The following is a 17725-nucleotide window of genomic DNA, read 5'->3' as shown; positions in this document are numbered from 1 at the left end:
TGCAAATGTTATTCCACTCATGAACATATCAACGAACTTCACAGCCAGGGAATTATCACATTTACAAACACACAAGATATTGCTTCAAAACAAAAGTCATCATAATCCATAAGACAATATACACAAACATGTTACACTTATCTATGTGTTTCAATATGGTTGGAAACTGAAGGAGGGACTTCAACTCTCCATCCAACCATAGGCTAGTCACACTGTAGCCTTTATTGTAGCTAACCACCCGCCCCTTCGAACCAGATCTAAAGTTCGAGGGGATGTGTATTCAAGGAAATTCACACCCAAGGCTTAATCACATAACCATGATAAGGAGTCCACTGTCTAGGTGGTTTATCAATCACTTTCTAGCAGTAACCACCATAGTGATTCACTTGCTCTTTGGGTTAAAACACATGACTTCACCTAAGGCTAAATGGGTTATATCTCAGTTCCAAGAGGCGAAATCCACTGCTTTTGGTGGTTTATCAGTTGCATATTCATGGCAAGAATCGTAGGGGTCCATAATCCAATGTCCAGGTGGTTTATCAACCTCATGGCAAGCACCATAGTGACCCAATTCCTCCAATGAGTTCCCACTGGCCCTCCAAGCTTAAACACATGGTTCAATGGCCTTCATGCGGTCACAAGAAATGTATTCCTAATTCACAAAGCATTGGGTTCAATCACACCCATCTTTACACATGTTATCTTCTCACCAACAACTTGACACAAATTTCTTCTCTAGTGTCTTCTCCCAAGACTCCCTTGTTTCACAGTCTCTAGCATTCTGCATGTTCTTTGTGCAGCAAGCTTCTGTACCCATTATTATTTGCCTCTTCCACACACTTCGACTACTCTTCCACACTCTTCAACTTGTTGTCTAGTCATCTTTTTGTTTTCCCTTAAGGCTATCATCCTGTCTCAGCCACATTCCTTGAGGAAGGGGGACAATATGGGTGATGTCTTGTCTCAGCCAAATTCCATGAGGAAGGGGGACAATATGGGTGATGTCCTTCCCCAATCTGCCCATTCCAAACTTCACTGCATGTTAGCGCAGTCAAGGTAGTCATGAGTTTATTTTCACATAATTTACATATATTCAAAATTTACATAGTTGTATTCACATACACCAAGTACAATGAACTAAAATTATTACACATACCAGAATTTATCAACCATTTAATTTATATAACCACATTAATTATTAATTATCACAATTATATTATTTCTTCTAACATAGATCACCCACCACCTAACACAATCCCATTTCCCACCACCTAAAACAATCCCATTAACAAATGCAAATGAAAGAAAATAACTATAATCAACCATTTTTATATTTATTAATATATTGATATTTTAATTCATAAAACCATTTTTCAGTTTTCTTCCCACACAAAAGTCAACCATCCACTCTTACGACTACATAATTAACTAATATATCAACATAATATATACTAACTAAACATATAAAAATCATAAATGTCGAAGGACACACCGTTGGGCAATGTGAAAACCAAAGATGAAAAAATTAGTCTGGGCTATTCAGATTCATTGTTATGAGGCTGGTGTTGCCATTCCACACCGATAATACATTTTGATTCAAAAGGCCTCTGCTCCTGCGCTGCTGCGATCTTTTCCACGTAGTTCCCTGCTTACAGACTCTAATACAGACCAGAACCAGAAAATGGCAGCTGCTTATAGCCCTCTTCCAACATCGTCATCTGCAGACACGGTGCCTACAATAACGACGTTGTCAACGACGCCGACCGCCGTTCGTGTTTTCTTCTCTGGGCTCTTAGAAGGTACCAACAACGCCCTTTCCCAAAGGAGGCCATTGCCGGAGCTCGTAGACCGCAACTCCCTGGCAAAGCCCGCATCCATGGCAGAAGCGGTCACCAGGGTCCGCAAGAACTGGACATACTTCCGCGTGAATTAACTCCTCCTGCTCTCTGGCGTTCTCGCTTTCAGCCTTTTGTCCAACCCTATCTCGTTTTTCCTCCTCGTTGCGCTCCTAGGGGGCTGGATCTTCCTTTATCTGTTGAGGAGGGAGCCCCTGGTTCTGCTCGATAGAACCTATAGCGACCGGGAGGTGCTGGGAATCCTGACAGTCCTTACGATTGTTATCGTCTTTATGACGAGCGTCGGGGCTGTGCTCATTTCGGCGTTGATGATCGGGGTAGCGATGGTGTGCGCACATGGCGCGTTTAGGGTTCCTGAAGATCTCTTTTTGGACGAAGAGGAGCCCGTTCCTGGATTTCTCTCCTTCCTCGGCGGCCCTACCCCTGCTGTTGCCAATGTCTGAGGGGTTTTCCATGTACGCAAATTTGCTTAATTTCTAATTTTTCAGTTTGATCTGTATGAATTTTAAGAAGAATAGCAGGTTTAAAAAAAGACCATCTTAGGGTTTCTCTTTTTTCTTTATCAATTGGGGTTATTTGAATCTGGGAAAAGACATCAGGGTTGAATTGGGTTTCTATGGACAAAAAAATCATCGTAAGGTTTCTCTATTTTTGTTTCTGGTGGGTTTATGTGAATATGGGGGTAAACATTATGGTAGAATAGAATTTCTATGGATTCGAATAAAACGCGAGGGGAGAAAAAATGACTTTATATCTTTTTTTTCGATCAATTTATGCAGTTTTCTGGTTCAAAGAAGTGACGGAAAATAAGAGACAGACGATTAATTGAAATTGCCATTGTTTAGAAAACTTGTGAAATAATTCATCCCACAGTGGGATTCATTTTTCCCTTGCGTTTTATTTTTCTTTAATTGTTTTATCTCTGTCAATTTTAAGAAGAAAAGGAGAAAAAACAACCATCTAAGGGTTTCCTTCTTTTCCTTTCTAAATTATGTTCGTGTGAATTTTGGGAAAAAAAATTAGGGTTGAATCGTGCTTATTCGGTTTATAAGGAAACTCGAGGGCTGTAAAACAATGTGTATATGCACCCTTTTTCTATCAGTTTATGGTGTTAGCTGATATGACAAGAATTGAAGACAATTTAATGGCATTGCTTTTCTTGAGCAAAAATTGGTAAAATAATTCATCTCCCCGCGGGGTGTTTTTCCCTTGCGTTCTGTTTACCTCGGTGAGAGTTTACCTGGTAAATCGGTGAGAGTTTACCTCCCCACTGGCCTAGGTTCGAGTCCAAGTGTGTTGTTTCTTACATCCTCTCACATATACGCGGTAATCCCCTGGGCGACACGTCCTAGGAGATTGATCCGTTCCTTCCAAAAATAATGAGTTGTTTCTGTTAAAAAAAAAGACGAGCTCAAATAAATGGACCCGCATCCTTTTTTAATTATATCAGGTGATGTCTTGGAAAATCTGAGTAGGTACCGCCTGTAATTTCTTATTGGCCAGCAAATGGGTTTATGCATGCTCAGTGTTTCTGTTATGGTAGAACTGGTAATTGGGAAAAAGTTCCAGATCATCCTTTCTTGTTTAATTAGTGAAATGGTTTTTTCATGTTCCTTAATTTAGCTATCTTGAAAGGGAAAAGCTTGATTGTGGTGGGTTTACCGTTATTCATGGAAGAGTGAACCTGGTGTGCTTGCCAGTACAAGTCAAGGTGTTAAAGTCCCTGATTCAGATCTGTTCTTAGTGGAGTTTTGTTATGTGCAGATTTCTTTAGGTTTGAACTAGCAGATATTGTTCATAGAAAGCATTGCTGCTATGTCCTTAACAAGATCCCATTGTATTTTTCATTTCTTATGAATTTCGGAAAAATAGATTCAGTTATACTGCAAATTTGATGTCGTTTATGCATTCCATACTCTCCATGCAATTGTTTGCCGTAGTAGCAGTATATATGGTTTTGTGAGTGGGATTTTCCTTTAAAAGAATTTTTGCTCCATATTTTTAGAATTGTAGAGATGGTTTCATTTAAGGGCCGTCGAAAGCTGTTTTCAGTTATTAAAGTTTTTCATATCTGTAGTTAGTTCCTGTTATAAAAGTGAGTGGGTATTCTTTGCTGCAAGGAAGGTTCTTGTTTTGGGGGTTGATACCGATGCAAAAACTCATTTTAAATTTGACAACATCCAATTTCGGAAAAATTGCATGTGAAATTTAATTTTGATAGTTTTATCATTTATGATTTGAATTTTATAGTCATTATCAAAAGTTTCTTTATATGTTGGACTGTTGTAGTTGACGGTATCCGTAATGGACTCTGCATACACTCTATATGGATGGAAGATAACTTTGGAGTAACGCACGGCCTACAAGCAGGAGAGTGAATATCTGACACAGATTTGTCTGACTGCTAGGTTCGGATTGCAACCAAAACTTAGGCTTATGAGAGATTTTATTTGAACTCATCCATGAAAACTTGAAAATTGACTGACATGACCCAGCTTATAGATAAATGTATCACAAATAGAATAATGGTTACAAAGTATGGCAGATTGTCATAAAATGCAAATTCGTTTTTGCAACCTTCTGAGAGGTTGAGCAGATTTGGAATAATCAAAGTTGACTGTCTAAGATGACTGAATCCTATACGCTCTGTTCATATGTCTCCCCGTTGTCCAATTCTGCTCAAATTTTGTCCCTCTGTACACCTATGGGCAATATCTCTAAAAATATGTCCCTCCACACATCTAACATTCCTCTGTAGTAGGTTGTTCATATTTCTTCATTTCGGTAAATGTGGACGCATTGCTTTGTTGTGCATGTTGTGGGCATGTAGCCCCCTGCTGCATGTTGTAGGCTTTAAGAGATGGTCCCTGCCTTCCTATGTATTATCTATAAACTCCTAGAACATGTGTTCTTGGTGCCTCCCTATTCCCTATACATGATCCAAAATCTACAGCTGCTAAATGACTTTTCTTAGGCCCTCAAATAATTGGCCATCAAGGTGATCTGTGATGACCTCCACCCAAAGCCTCCTCGGCAACACATGCTCCTTGAACCTAATGCAAGGTGTGAGGCATTAGTATATGAAAACTTTCTCAAAAACTTTCAATCCATATACAAATTTATATATTTTTAAACGTTTCTATGTTCGAGTGAGAGATCTCAATAGCCCCGTGAATCTAGATTCACAATCTCCTATGGCTCTGTCTACTGGGTGCATTAACTTCATTCAATTAAATTTCTGTAAGCCCTTTTGAGAGGTAACGTTTTTGAACTTGTTACTCAATAATTACCTAGTTTACCAAAGGAATATCTAACCCAAGCTGCAGTAATAAAGTCTTCCACCATAATAAGGTGTTACTCTTAACATAAAAATTCAGCATCTGTTCTTTGTGATTAGTATAATCATGTACCTAGCCATGTTCTCTCTCCACCAATATCACACCAAAACCTTTTCTCGTTATTTATATGGGTTGCACCAATTATATACATTCTGTCTGCAACAAGCCTTCGTTAATGCAGAGTTCTGGAATCTGGACTGAGAGGAAAGGGTGGCAAGCAGACTCTGGTTATCAGTCTCATATTATTATAGTTCACTTGTCAGTCTACCTTGCTTTATGCAATACACACACACACACCTGTGAGTTAATTTTTAGTGTAACTGCTTCTAGAGTCCTAGGCAGTTTGCCTACCACCTTATTGCAAACTTGTTTTTCTGTTATTAAAATTCTATCTTCGGAGGAATTTTCATAGCCCAAAAGTTGCACTTGGCAATTAGCATTCATTGCTGCACACTTATAACAAAAGTTTCACTTGGAAATTAGCGTTGGATTCATTGCTGCACACTTATAACAAAAGTTGCACTTGGCAATTAGCGTTGGGGTTCATTGCTGCACACTTATAACACGAGCTCATTCTAGCAATTTTATACGGGATACATTCCTACAAGCAGCAGAAACATATTCCCTATACACTCTAGTTTTATGCTGTATTATTTCTCAGTACTTCTTGGTCATATTAAATCTAAGCGGGTTCAAAATTCTATGTTAGTAGAGTGATCTCAAGCTGCAACGGATGACAAGGAGCATTAACAGATGCTTGGAAACTAACACAAAAACCAAATGAAACGCAGTGTTTATGGATACTGTTAACATTCTATAATTAACCTCTTCCACTTACCATATTAAAGAAGAAGCTTCGCTGAATGTAATGGTTTGTGAATATTGTCGTTGATATCTAGAAAAGAGAAAAAATTGTGTTTAACTGATATTATAATTAGTATTACAGAATGGGTTAGTTTTATATTTCTAAAAAGAAACCCAAAACTCTCATTATCGTATTTTGTAGAAGATGAATTGGTAAGGGGAGATCTGGATTATTCCAAAGGATAAATGATGATACAAAAGGCTCAAAAAAACCTTATGGTTACTGGTATGTCCTTTTGAACACCATTAGTGGACTGTTGATGATGTGATAACAGATGTTAATTTTTTTTAGATAAGTCATATGTTGGGTATTCACGAGGTGTAGAGTAGTTAATTTGTGTGGAGTTTAGTCCTGTCTGTCACTAGTTCAAATTTCATGGGGAGGGGTTGAGGGTGTGAGCCAACTGTGGGGATAAAAACTGTCTCATGTGGTGTCCGGGTCTGACTGAATATTGCACAATCCCGGTAGAATTTAGAAGGACTTGAAGCCGAGCCAGACCAGAACCAGAGACTTCACGGCTCAGCTAGGCTAGAACTGGACACCTCATGACTCAGCCAGACTAGTTGGAGGCCTCATGACAAATCAAACCAATTGAGCTAACCCACTGGGTTCTTGGCAGTAAAACCCAACAGCAAAAGTGAAAGCATGTCATTTGGTAGAACTTGAACCCGGGTGGGGGCTATATTAGCTACCTGGCTTACCCAACCTGGCCAGATACGGTGGAGAAATCAACAACCTAAACTCTATTTTAGCAATTACAATACACAGTTATAATTTGGGGCAGCAAAATAGAAGGAGCTAGGTTTTCAGGAGCTTGCTGTATAAATGTACAACTCCAGCAATTGACATAGCAGAGTTGATCAAATCCAACCGTGCAAAGAAAATCTGTGCCCGAATCATATCTGTAACGATGTGCTAATGTAATGAGCTTCTAGTTCTTCTTTCAGACCCTAATGCAAGTTTTCAGCTCAATTATTGTGGTTCTAGTCTCGGATATGATCCAGCTATAGGAATTGTTACTGTCAACTTTTAATAACGATTTGCTTGTCCGCTTTTAGTAGGAAATCTGTTTTTGATAAAGCTTATACATGGTTTTGATGTCTTTATTATAATATGTATATTACTTGATAAGCTCGCTGATGGTCACCCTAATGTCCACTGAGATTATGGTGTCTCTCTGCCCCTTTTTTATTTGAACATCCACGGGGATTTTGAGGATGAAGGATCCAATCTCACTCTCTATCATGAGGTTTTTTTTCTAGGATGTTCTTAAGGATATTTTATTTTGATCCTATTCTGGCAATCTTTGAGTCAAATGGCTTGTAGCCTGCAGTCATGTTGAAAAATTATATTTTATTCATATCAAATGAACAGTCTCTGCCCTAATATTTGTACTTCTTAGGATTGTTCCACTATAAAATTTACTGTTTTATCTGCCTTAAGAATCTTTCATACATAGTTCTAATCTAGGAGACATTTTGTTTGCATGGCATGCTAATATATGGAAATTAACAATCTTTCCCTGTTCTTTGGTCAATTCAATCATCTGTCATTTTAAAATTTCCTTTAGGTATAGAATGGTAATTCTGGATTTTGACTTTGAATGCAAAAGGTTTCGAATTACTGTTTTAAAATTTTCATGCACCAGGGTTTAAATGTTAACGCATTAGGTTACAGTTTTTTCTTTCTTTTTTTGCTGTTTTTGCTCATTGCAAACACTCCTCTGGTTTCCGAGAGGGATCTGTGGTGTTCTCTTGTGATATATTTTCCTTTCCGGAATCAACATTTGAAATATTTTGGAGATCATGACAACAGGGTTGCAACTATTTTACCATTCAAAGGTCTTGGTGACAGTGGTATAAATGAAGTGTTGTTGTTGAACGCAACCTTGCCTTTATAAAGCTACTTCTTTTCAGTTCTGATTTTTCAATTTGTTTATATTAAATATTTTTTTGTAATTGTGTGCTTCTTTGCTCTTTGGACGTTTTGGTTATCATGCTATGTAAGGGTAAACACCATTACCCTTGAGACGTTCTATTTCAGCTTTGGAAAATAGTTTACAACAATAATGTTTTTAGATTATCTGAAACCTGCAATATGGACTCTGGAGGGATGGGAGAAACAAAAATAACTTACGGGGCACATTGCCTGATGGTATTCAGTTAAGTATTTAAGTTGGCTAATAGAAAGTGGCTTATGGTCTTGGCTAGGCTCAGTAAAGTTTTTGCACACTGTGCTTTGGATTTATGCAGTTGTAGGGTTTTATAGTTAGATAGTAGCTAGTCCTTTAAAAGATCTCTTAAACTCATCTGCTCATGACTTCTATATACTAAATCTATCCTACCTACCAGACCTTCAAAAGATCCATTGAAAGCTTCTAGAAAGTCTTTTCCCTTTCTCTAGAGATCTCTCGGAGTCTAAACATAGAAACCTCAGAACTTAGGCATCTGAAAATTGGTGAATTCTTTTGAATTAAGCTCTTAGGTCTTATATCTTTAAGAAATACTTGAACCCTTGAATCTTAAAATTAACACTGTTCTGCGGTCCATTGTTTAAACTGTGATGATATATAATGGAATGACCGAAACCTTTCCTTAGTTGAATAAAGTACACTAATCAGAATTTGAATTTTTTCATTCAGAATTCGTTATGATTCATGTCAGAATGGATAGTTAGAGTTTCTATTTTCTGTTCGAATCTTTTGTGTTAATTGACATTTTTGAATTTTTTGATGCTGACAGAATCATCGATTACAAAAAGTGGCTCACCATGTTAACACTATACGTGATATATCAACTGTCCTGGCTGTTGATTTCATCAAGCTCATTACTGAAGTTCAACCAAGCTTAACTGATTCAAGGGATAGTCAGTCAATGAGCATCAGTAATGACACCCTTGCCAGGCTAGCTCGAACAGTGCATTCTTTAAAAGAAGAGAAGCGCTACAGGTCAGATATATCAACTTGAAGAGACTGGGTACTGTAAACTCAGTTATAAATCATTTCAGTATACATATATACCCTCCATTATTCATGAGGACGTTAATGATTTATTTGGTAAGAAAACATACTTGTTCTACATAAACGAATTTACGGTTCGGATCTTCTTGCAATGAGTAGACCAAAGAATCCAATATGTTCCTCACACAGGTAGGTTGCGCCGGCTGCAGATATGATTCACAGTCTATGGTAAATACATTTCATTCAGATGCATTACAACAAACCGATTAATGTAGAATAAGGCTTGATATTTGAATAGAGGAATTAATAAGACCTGAAGACTGTCATTGGAGCCTACGTAGTGGGGGACCAAATACACATTAAGCTTGCCTTCCACAGGCCCAGCTGTTGTATTGTAGTGAATATACACACCATTAATCCTATGCTGGGATAACAATACTGAGCTTACCAGTAACAAAACCAGTGCCCTTAATGCAATAATCATTCTGCAGTGCACTAGTATATTGCAGAAGCTTGTAGTTGCTTGCAACAATGGATATGATCACAAATTTATATTGGGATTGACTGTAGCAAACTTGCAGTTGCCCTACAAGCAAAAGGAAGAGGGCATTTAACTCAAATTTAGAAGATAGGTTAATCTTTAGACGCAGAGACATCCGGCGTGAGTAAAAATTTAAGCAACCTATGTTTCCATAGATTTATTTAAAAGAAAGAAAAAATAATTTCAAAAGACAATAGCAGAAGAAGAATTTAAGGTTTGACGACAGTGAATCAAACCGGAGGGATTCCATTCATTTCCAGCAACCGCCAGAGTTTAGACGGACTCAGTAGCAAAAAAATACGGAGTTCGTGGAAGGGTCAACGCCCTTAATCATCAAAATATACAGAAGTAACCCCAGAGGGAAAATCCACACATCAACTTAGGAACTTCGTCAAACCCTACCAAACAACGACGGATTTCTGGAAAGAACAGCGCCGAGGATATATCCGTCATTCTGTCGCTGTTGGGAGAAGATAATAATACTGATAATGATAACAATTCGAGGCAGCATATATGTGCAAGGAAAGCCGAGCACCTGCTCCCCCAATTCTTATCCACGGTCGCTCCCGTCACCGCAAGCTTCTTCCTTGTCCTTCAAGGATACCGATGAAGAAAACAACAGCACCAAATCTCATTTTCTCTTTCAAAAGCGCGATATTTATGAAGATCCCTGGCCTCCGTTAAAAGGATCACGCGGATGAATCAAACCCTGACTTCGACTATTGACTGCATAACCAGAAATTAAAAATATTAAGTAATAAATATAAAACCGCGTCAAAGACCGCTGGAAGTCGGAGGATAAAGCCCTAGCTGCGCAGAATACGAACAAATTAGCGGATGTTAGTTCCTCAACGCTGCCCCCCTCTGGCCTTTCCATGATACCAAGTGCCTGTTCCTCGTCCAAGTATTAAACAAAAATCACTCCAGTCCAGGCATTTCACCTACTCTGTCATATTGTGAGAATTAAAAGAAGGAACCCCATCGCTGCTAACTCTACACTGCCTTCTCAGTAATTTGTAACGTTTTATTCACGGATTACAGGGAGCTGTAACAAATTTGCGGATATTTCTGCCTGCGAAATAAAAGAAGGAACCCCATCGCTGTTAACTCTACACTGCCTTCTCAGTGATTTGTAACGTTTTATTCACGGATTACAGGGAGCTGTAACAAATTTGCGTTTTATTCACGGATTACAGGGAGCTGTAACAAATTTGCGGATATTTCTGCCTGCTTCATGTAGTGGGTGAAGATTCGAGACCGCCATAGCGTTGGCGTAATAGTTTTCCATTGAAGTTTTGCCGGAAGTTCTCAATCACTGAGAATAAACAGAAATTGCCTCAACATTAACAATTTGCCTACTGTATGCCCGCCAGATGTCAACGCCAGGTGTCAACCTTAGAATGAAAGGGATGACGAAAGTCTCTTTCAAAGGGAAGGCCTATCGGCCTAATCATATGAGAAGTTGGATGCACAAAGAAAAGCCGGCAATGAGAGCATTCAGGTATTGAATTTTTCATTAAACATTATTTAGAATGTATTAATACTTATAAGTATCTTAGACATGTATTTGTGTGAAAATAAATTGAATTGGTTTATGTTTAAGGACAAGGCATCCAAGGCGAGGTTAACCAAGACAAAAGTCACTCATCGTAGTGGCCAGAAAGGTTTAAAAGCACTGATAACAACCTTTGTAAGTATATTAAACATGTGATATTTTTTTAATAAATTTTGTACTAGAAGAAAGTCATTGTTATCTATTTTCTCCCTATTTACTGATTGATAGGAACTAAAATATGGAATACCTCCAAATCATTTGGAAAAGGAGGTGCTGCAGCAAAAGAGATGGGTTGAATTTGTTGTTTGGATGGACTCTATGGTATGTAATCTTAGTTGGATTTCCAATATACTTTTAAACCATATTTTCATTTTATTTTTTAGTACTATTAGATATTATATCTTACCTCATTTTATGGTTAACATTGTATAACAAAAACATGCGTTGTGTTATGTAATTAATACTAACATGTAATATTGATTTTTTTTGTCAGAATGCTATAGGTAATGATTGCCAAGACGATGATCCAAATTATGTTAAACATATATCAGGAGATGATGAGGATGAGGATGATGGTGGTGAAGGAGGAGATGGTGATGATAGTTGCGGTGTTGGTGAGGATGTGGATCAAAGTAATGAGGATGGTCAAGATGATCATGAAGATGATCTTGGTGGTGGTAGCTAGGCATGCACATGCATTGTTTTTTATGAAGAAATTATTGTGTAGAATGACATTGCTATGTTTAGATGGGTGTTGTGAATTTACCCTATATTAATGAGACATTTTGATTTTGTAATCATACGATGAGTTTGATTTATGTAGTTAATTTATCGTAGAATAACGATATTCATGAAATATTTTGATTTGTTTATCATATTTGAATTTTACTTGTTTTGATTAAAAATAATACCGATTTTATTAGTATTATGTTGCTATTTTATACATGTTTTGAAAATTGTTAATGACACATTGTTATTTTTTTGGATGGATGTTGTCAATTTCTCTTAAATTTCTTTACAAATGATTTTGAATTGTGATATCTGCTTTAATGATATTTAGAAACTATCATAAATTTCACTATGAATCTATAAAGGGGGTCATATATGTAAAGAAAAATATACTCTATATAAGAAGTCAAATGCGGATGTAACCATGGATGCAAAATTGAAAGTAAAATTTGATGTTAAACTAGGAATTAATACAAAATGCAAACAATTGACATACAAAATGTTTTAAATTAGAAGTGAAAAATTGTGCAATAGTTGACACAAAAAAGGGAACAAAACATGGCATACAAAAGGATATCAAATTGGGCAAAAACAAGGACACATAAATGGGCACCAAATTAGATGCAAAAAAAAACAACAACTAGATGTAAAATAAGATGCAAAGTTGAGCGTTAAAAAGAAGCAAAAAACGTTACAAATTAATATGCCAAATGATGATGCAAATTAATCACATGCAAATTTAGGCTCGAACTCAGACACAAAATTATATGCAAATGTGGACACAAAATGAGGCAAAAAAAGATGCAAATTTGGATGGTGAAAACGATGTAAAACTAGACACCAAAAAAATGCAAAATTGGATGAAAAAGTCGGTGAAAATAATGGTGCAACATTGGACACAAGTAGACACAAAAAAATGGTGCAAAAAGGGGCATAAAATAGCTTAAAATTGGATGCAAAACTTGGTGCAAAAACAAATACAAAAGTAGACGTAAAAAATGGCTCTAAATTGAATGTACCATTAGACAAAATAAGATGCAAAGGTGGACACAACACATGACTCAACATAAGATGCAAATATAAATGCAAATTTGGATGCTCAAAATGATGTAACATTAGATGCAAGAGATGGTGTTAAAAATGATGCAAAATTGGATGAAACAAATGACGCAAAATATGGTGCAAAATGAGATGGGAAAAATGGAGACAAATCAAACGTAAATGTGGATGTAAAAAATGGTCCAAAAAAAGATGCAAAAATGGGCACAAAAATGGATGCAAAATTTGGTGCTAAATCAAATTCAACACATGGTGCAAAGATAGGCACCAAAGCTGGTGCAAAAATAGAAGCAAAAACTAGTGTAAGACTAGATACAAAACCTGGCGTAAGACTAGATGCAAAAACTGACACAAAATGGATGCATAAAAAGACGTTAAATTGGATTCAAAATACAGTGTAAACTTGATGCAAATGATAGTGCAAAAATGGAAGCAAAGAATGACACAAAATAGGAAGCAAAAGAGAATGAAAAATAGATGCAAAAAATGACACAAAACTAGAAGCAAAACCTGTCATAAAATAAGATGCAAATCTTGGTTCAAAATTTGACGCAAAAAATGATGCATAGTTTGGTGTAAAAAATGATGCAAAATCTAGCGTGAAAAAGGATGCAAAATCAGGTGCAAAAAAGGACGCTTTAAAAATTGTACAATAGAGCCAGATTTAGCGCCAGGTTGCTCATCACAATTACAAAAAAAATGCACTAAAATCTGGTGCTAAATCTGGCGCAAATCGCTGGTTTTGTTGTAGTGAATACAAGTGCTATTAGTATCTCAAAGAATCCTGTCATGCATTCAAAGACTAAGCACATACCGATCAAGTATCATTTTCTCTGGGAACAAGTGTTGGAACAAAAGGTCAAATTGGAGTATGTTCCCTCTAAGGAACAAGTTGCTGATATTCTCACCAAACCACTACCCAGGGAAACTTTTTAATACCTCAGACAGAAGCTGGGAGTAGTTGATACATCATCTCGCTGTTGAAACTTGTCTGTTTCAGAGAAAAATGGGTGTACGCGTGTTTCCTAAGAAGTATCCACGTACATACACTGGTTCATGTAGAGACAATCACGTATATGATAGTTTGAAAGAATTCAGTGGGGACAGACTCTGATTGAAGGAAGTCTGATATGGGTCTGACAAAGACCATCTGGGACAGGTTCAGGGGGAGCAGATAAACTTCTAATGATGCATTGTTGGCATTATCTTAGAAGTTGTTGTTTCTATTTCACAGCTGTTGTTGGTTTCAGGTGGAACAAATGCAGAGGGAGAACAGAAGGAAATCATGGTTACTAATCTGAATGGTGATTGACAGATGCTAGTGATATCAATTATTGGTGACTCTCATAAGCCTTGATCTAGATATTTCGTCTCTATGTCATGTATCTATTTTATGGTGTCAAGGTCATGTAACGGCCTATTTTGGTTTCCCCACTATGTCTGGGATGAAGATTTAATGTACTTGGTTGTCATATGTAAATTTCTGACGTATCCTCACTTGGTTGGGTGGATGATCCCCACTTGGCTGGCTGATGGATGTATGTATTGAGTCTTTTGGTGATAGAAAGGTCTTTTATGATCTATAAGTCATGGTTCTTCTTGAAGAACATCTTTTTGCAGATCTTGCCTATAGTCAAGGCGAGCATGGTCAGCATAGCAGCGCAGAGATTTCAGCATGTACTCATGGGGAGCACAACCCTTTTACCTTGATGACAAAGGGGGAGAATGACTTTGAGGATATTGGGGTTGCCATCAAGTCCAAAGGGGGAGATTGTTGGCATTATGGCACAGGTGTTGTCCTTGATGGCAACTCTCTCTAGTGACAGATCTCAGTTCAGGCTTTCAGAATGAAGGAAAAGACATATACGCAGGTTCATCTAGATGAATCCGCGTATACACGCATGTTAGATAGTGCAAAGGTGCGTATGCGTATACACGCACTTTCACGCAAGGAAAAGCACGTACACGTTGGAGAACTTACTTTTGGTCCATGGGATTTAGTCCTTGGTATTTGAACCTATGGTTTTGGACCATGGTATCTCGTCAAAAGTGTTTACCCCAAGTATTGGGTCTATGGTATTGTTTTGTTATGGTTTTGTACCATGGTATTGTGAAAGGCCTAAGACTATAAAAGGGGAAGGAGATCATTTGGCAAAGGATCATCTGAATTAATTGAATATCTAACAAGTGCTAGATCTGAAATATTGGTGATTGGGGTTATGGTGTAGATCTGGATCTGAATGAAGGTGGAACCTTAGCGCAAAGAGAAGGATAAGTTATATTGATGGGTCATAATATTTAGGCTTGAATGATAGTATCTTTGTATGATTTTGATCTGTTATATGTGGCGCATGCTTGATCTATAAATCTGATAATCTGGGTTAATCAGTGTTTGAATGAGTGAATTATCCTTTATAGATCTGTACGCAGGTTTAGTGAAGCGAAGGCGCGTATACACGCTAGTTCAGTGAATAAAAACAACGTATACACAGGTTGGTCAAAACACAGAAGCGTATGCAAGCAGGTTTCATGTTATTGAAGTAGCGTACATCTCTTGAGTTGGGTTCTAGCTGCTTTTGTTTATGGTTGCAGTGTTTTGGGTTTAGAATTTGGTGTGCGATTACTGTTATTGTGTTTTGGGTACAACTGTTAGAGAAGTGTCTACTTGATTCAGTTCTAATTGGTGAAAAGGAGATTGTTTGATGCAGAAATTCTTGATGATTGATTGATGTTCATGGATTCAGTCTGAAAATTTATGAAACATGGTCCCTGGAAGAAAGAGAAGGTTGTAGTCTTCAGTAGGCCAGTACCTATGTACTAGTATCTTGGCTAGTGCAAGAGCTAAGGGGGTTGTAGCTCCCTTCCAGGAGAAGCTGGAGAATGAGAGAGGGTTGTAGCTCTCTGCAGGTTGCAGCCTGCGTACTGGTAAAGGAGTGCACCAGTACATTGTAAAAAGAAGTTTCTAATTAAAAGAAGATAGAGACGAATTGTAGCAGGTGGTTTTCACCCACATTGGGTTTCCACCTTATATCTTGTGTTCTTGTGTGTGATTGTCTTCTTCTCTGTTTTATTGTTTCTAGTTACTTGTTATTTGATTATAATACAGAGATTAACAATCAACATCTGTAAGATAAAATAAATTATAAGTTTGCATTGTATACGTGGGTTTCCTTCTACATAATTGCGTATATACGCGGTTTTAATTAACTGAAGTAGCGTATATTATCTAGATTTGAAAAAGGGAACATTTGACTTGATAATATTGATTCACCCCCCCTCTCAGTATTATTTCCAACACAAAATACTATGGGACAAATACCATGGACTAGATTGTTATTAATACCATGCAAAAAAACATTATTAACCCTAATATTAGTATTAATAAAAATAAAAATGGCACATGGTATTGACCCATAGTATTCACCAAAATGGCATATGGTATTGACCCATGGTATTCACCTGGAATGTAGCCTATTTAAATGGGGGAATTAAACCAGCATAGATCCATCTTTACTCTGGTTCTACCAACCCCCAAGAGGTATCAAATATCGTGATATGCAAAGTAGCATAGAGTGAAAAAATATTTGATGCCTCTCGGGGCTTGGAGGATCAAGAGTAAAAATGGATGTTGTAATTTAATGTATGTTAAACACTTTAGCTTGGTTAAAATAAAAAATAAAATAAAATTCAACTATTAATTTTATCAATTTTTATACATTACTAATAGTAATTTTTAAGCTCCAGGTTTATGATAACCCATGGTATTGACCCATGGTAATACCATGGTATTCATGTGAGCATAGGCTATTTAAAGGGGATATTCTATCATCTTAGGTCCATCTTAATTCTGGGTCTACCAAGTGCTCAGAGGGATAAATAGATTTCATCCCCCTAAGAGTAGTAGATGTGGAGTTAAGATGGATATAGGTTGGTTTTTATGATAATGAAGATATTAAATAGACTTAGGAAATTATATTGTAAAAAAATCTTAAGGTGAATGGTTAAAGCATAGCCAATTATGGGTCTACCAAGTGCTCAGAGGGATAAATAGATTTCATCACCCTAAGAGTAGTAGATGTGGAGTTAAGATGGATATAGGTTGGTTTTTATGATAATGAAGATATTAAATAGACTTAGGAAATTATATTGTAAAAACATCTTAAGGTGAATGGTTAAAGCATAGACATTGGACAAGTATATTTGGATACTTCTGTTTTAAACTGAAACAAATCCAGGGCTAAAAGGAATGGATTGATTGCACTAGTCATCCTTCTATAACTTTCCAACATATGCTGGAGTAAAAAGATTGTGATTTCGGTAATTTTTCTAACTGCAAACAGGAACATACTTGTGTATTGTTAGGGTGGTTACGAGGTCCCTAGAAGTGATGAATTTGAATTTTTCTTGGTTTTATATATAGTATTATATTTTTTCTCATGCTTTCTATGAATGACACGGGTGAGTTTTATCCTACACCCACTAGGTAATCGATATGTAATTTCAGTAATTTTGATTTCAGTAGATATTTTAAAGAAATGCAATGATTTCATTTGTGTATTCAATAGACACAATATTCTAATGGAATTTTGGATTTGTGGTTTACCTATATAGATTCCATGGAGAAGTGTTAGTGGTGTGACATCAATTGTCCTCAAGCAGAGGCTTTAGTTTTACTCTTTTTGGAAGAAAATACTTTCTTGCAACATTTTTGAGTTCCATGAAAAGTTTGAAAGTCCTAATAGTATTCAATTATGCATTCAAGAGAGATATAGTATTCAATTATGGGTTAAAGAGATCCACATTGAATGATCTATCGGCCTTAT

General features: G+C 36.9%; 1 pseudogene across 1 annotated transcript; it reads left to right on the top strand.

Annotated features, from left to right (window-relative positions):
• Window positions 1-1501: 1501 nt before the first annotated feature.
• LOC149165549 (PRA1 family protein B1 pseudogene) lies at window positions 1502-11026 on the top strand (annotated as a pseudogene). Its single transcript, XR_016260757.1, has 2 exons — window positions 1502-2311; window positions 8801-11026. The product of XR_016260757.1 is annotated as a PRA1 family protein B1 pseudogene (transcript).
• The last annotated feature ends 6699 nt before the right edge of the window (window positions 11027-17725 follow it).

This window comes from Pinus tabuliformis, chromosome 5_1, assembly GCF_031772625.1.
Source record: "Pinus tabuliformis cultivar Carrire ecotype Pingquan chromosome 5_1, CPIR1, whole genome shotgun sequence".
Lineage (NCBI taxonomy): Eukaryota > Viridiplantae > Streptophyta > Pinopsida > Pinales > Pinaceae > Pinus > Pinus tabuliformis.
The sequence above is the reverse complement of the archived record's forward strand: the minus strand, read 5'-3'. Positions and strand labels throughout refer to the sequence as shown.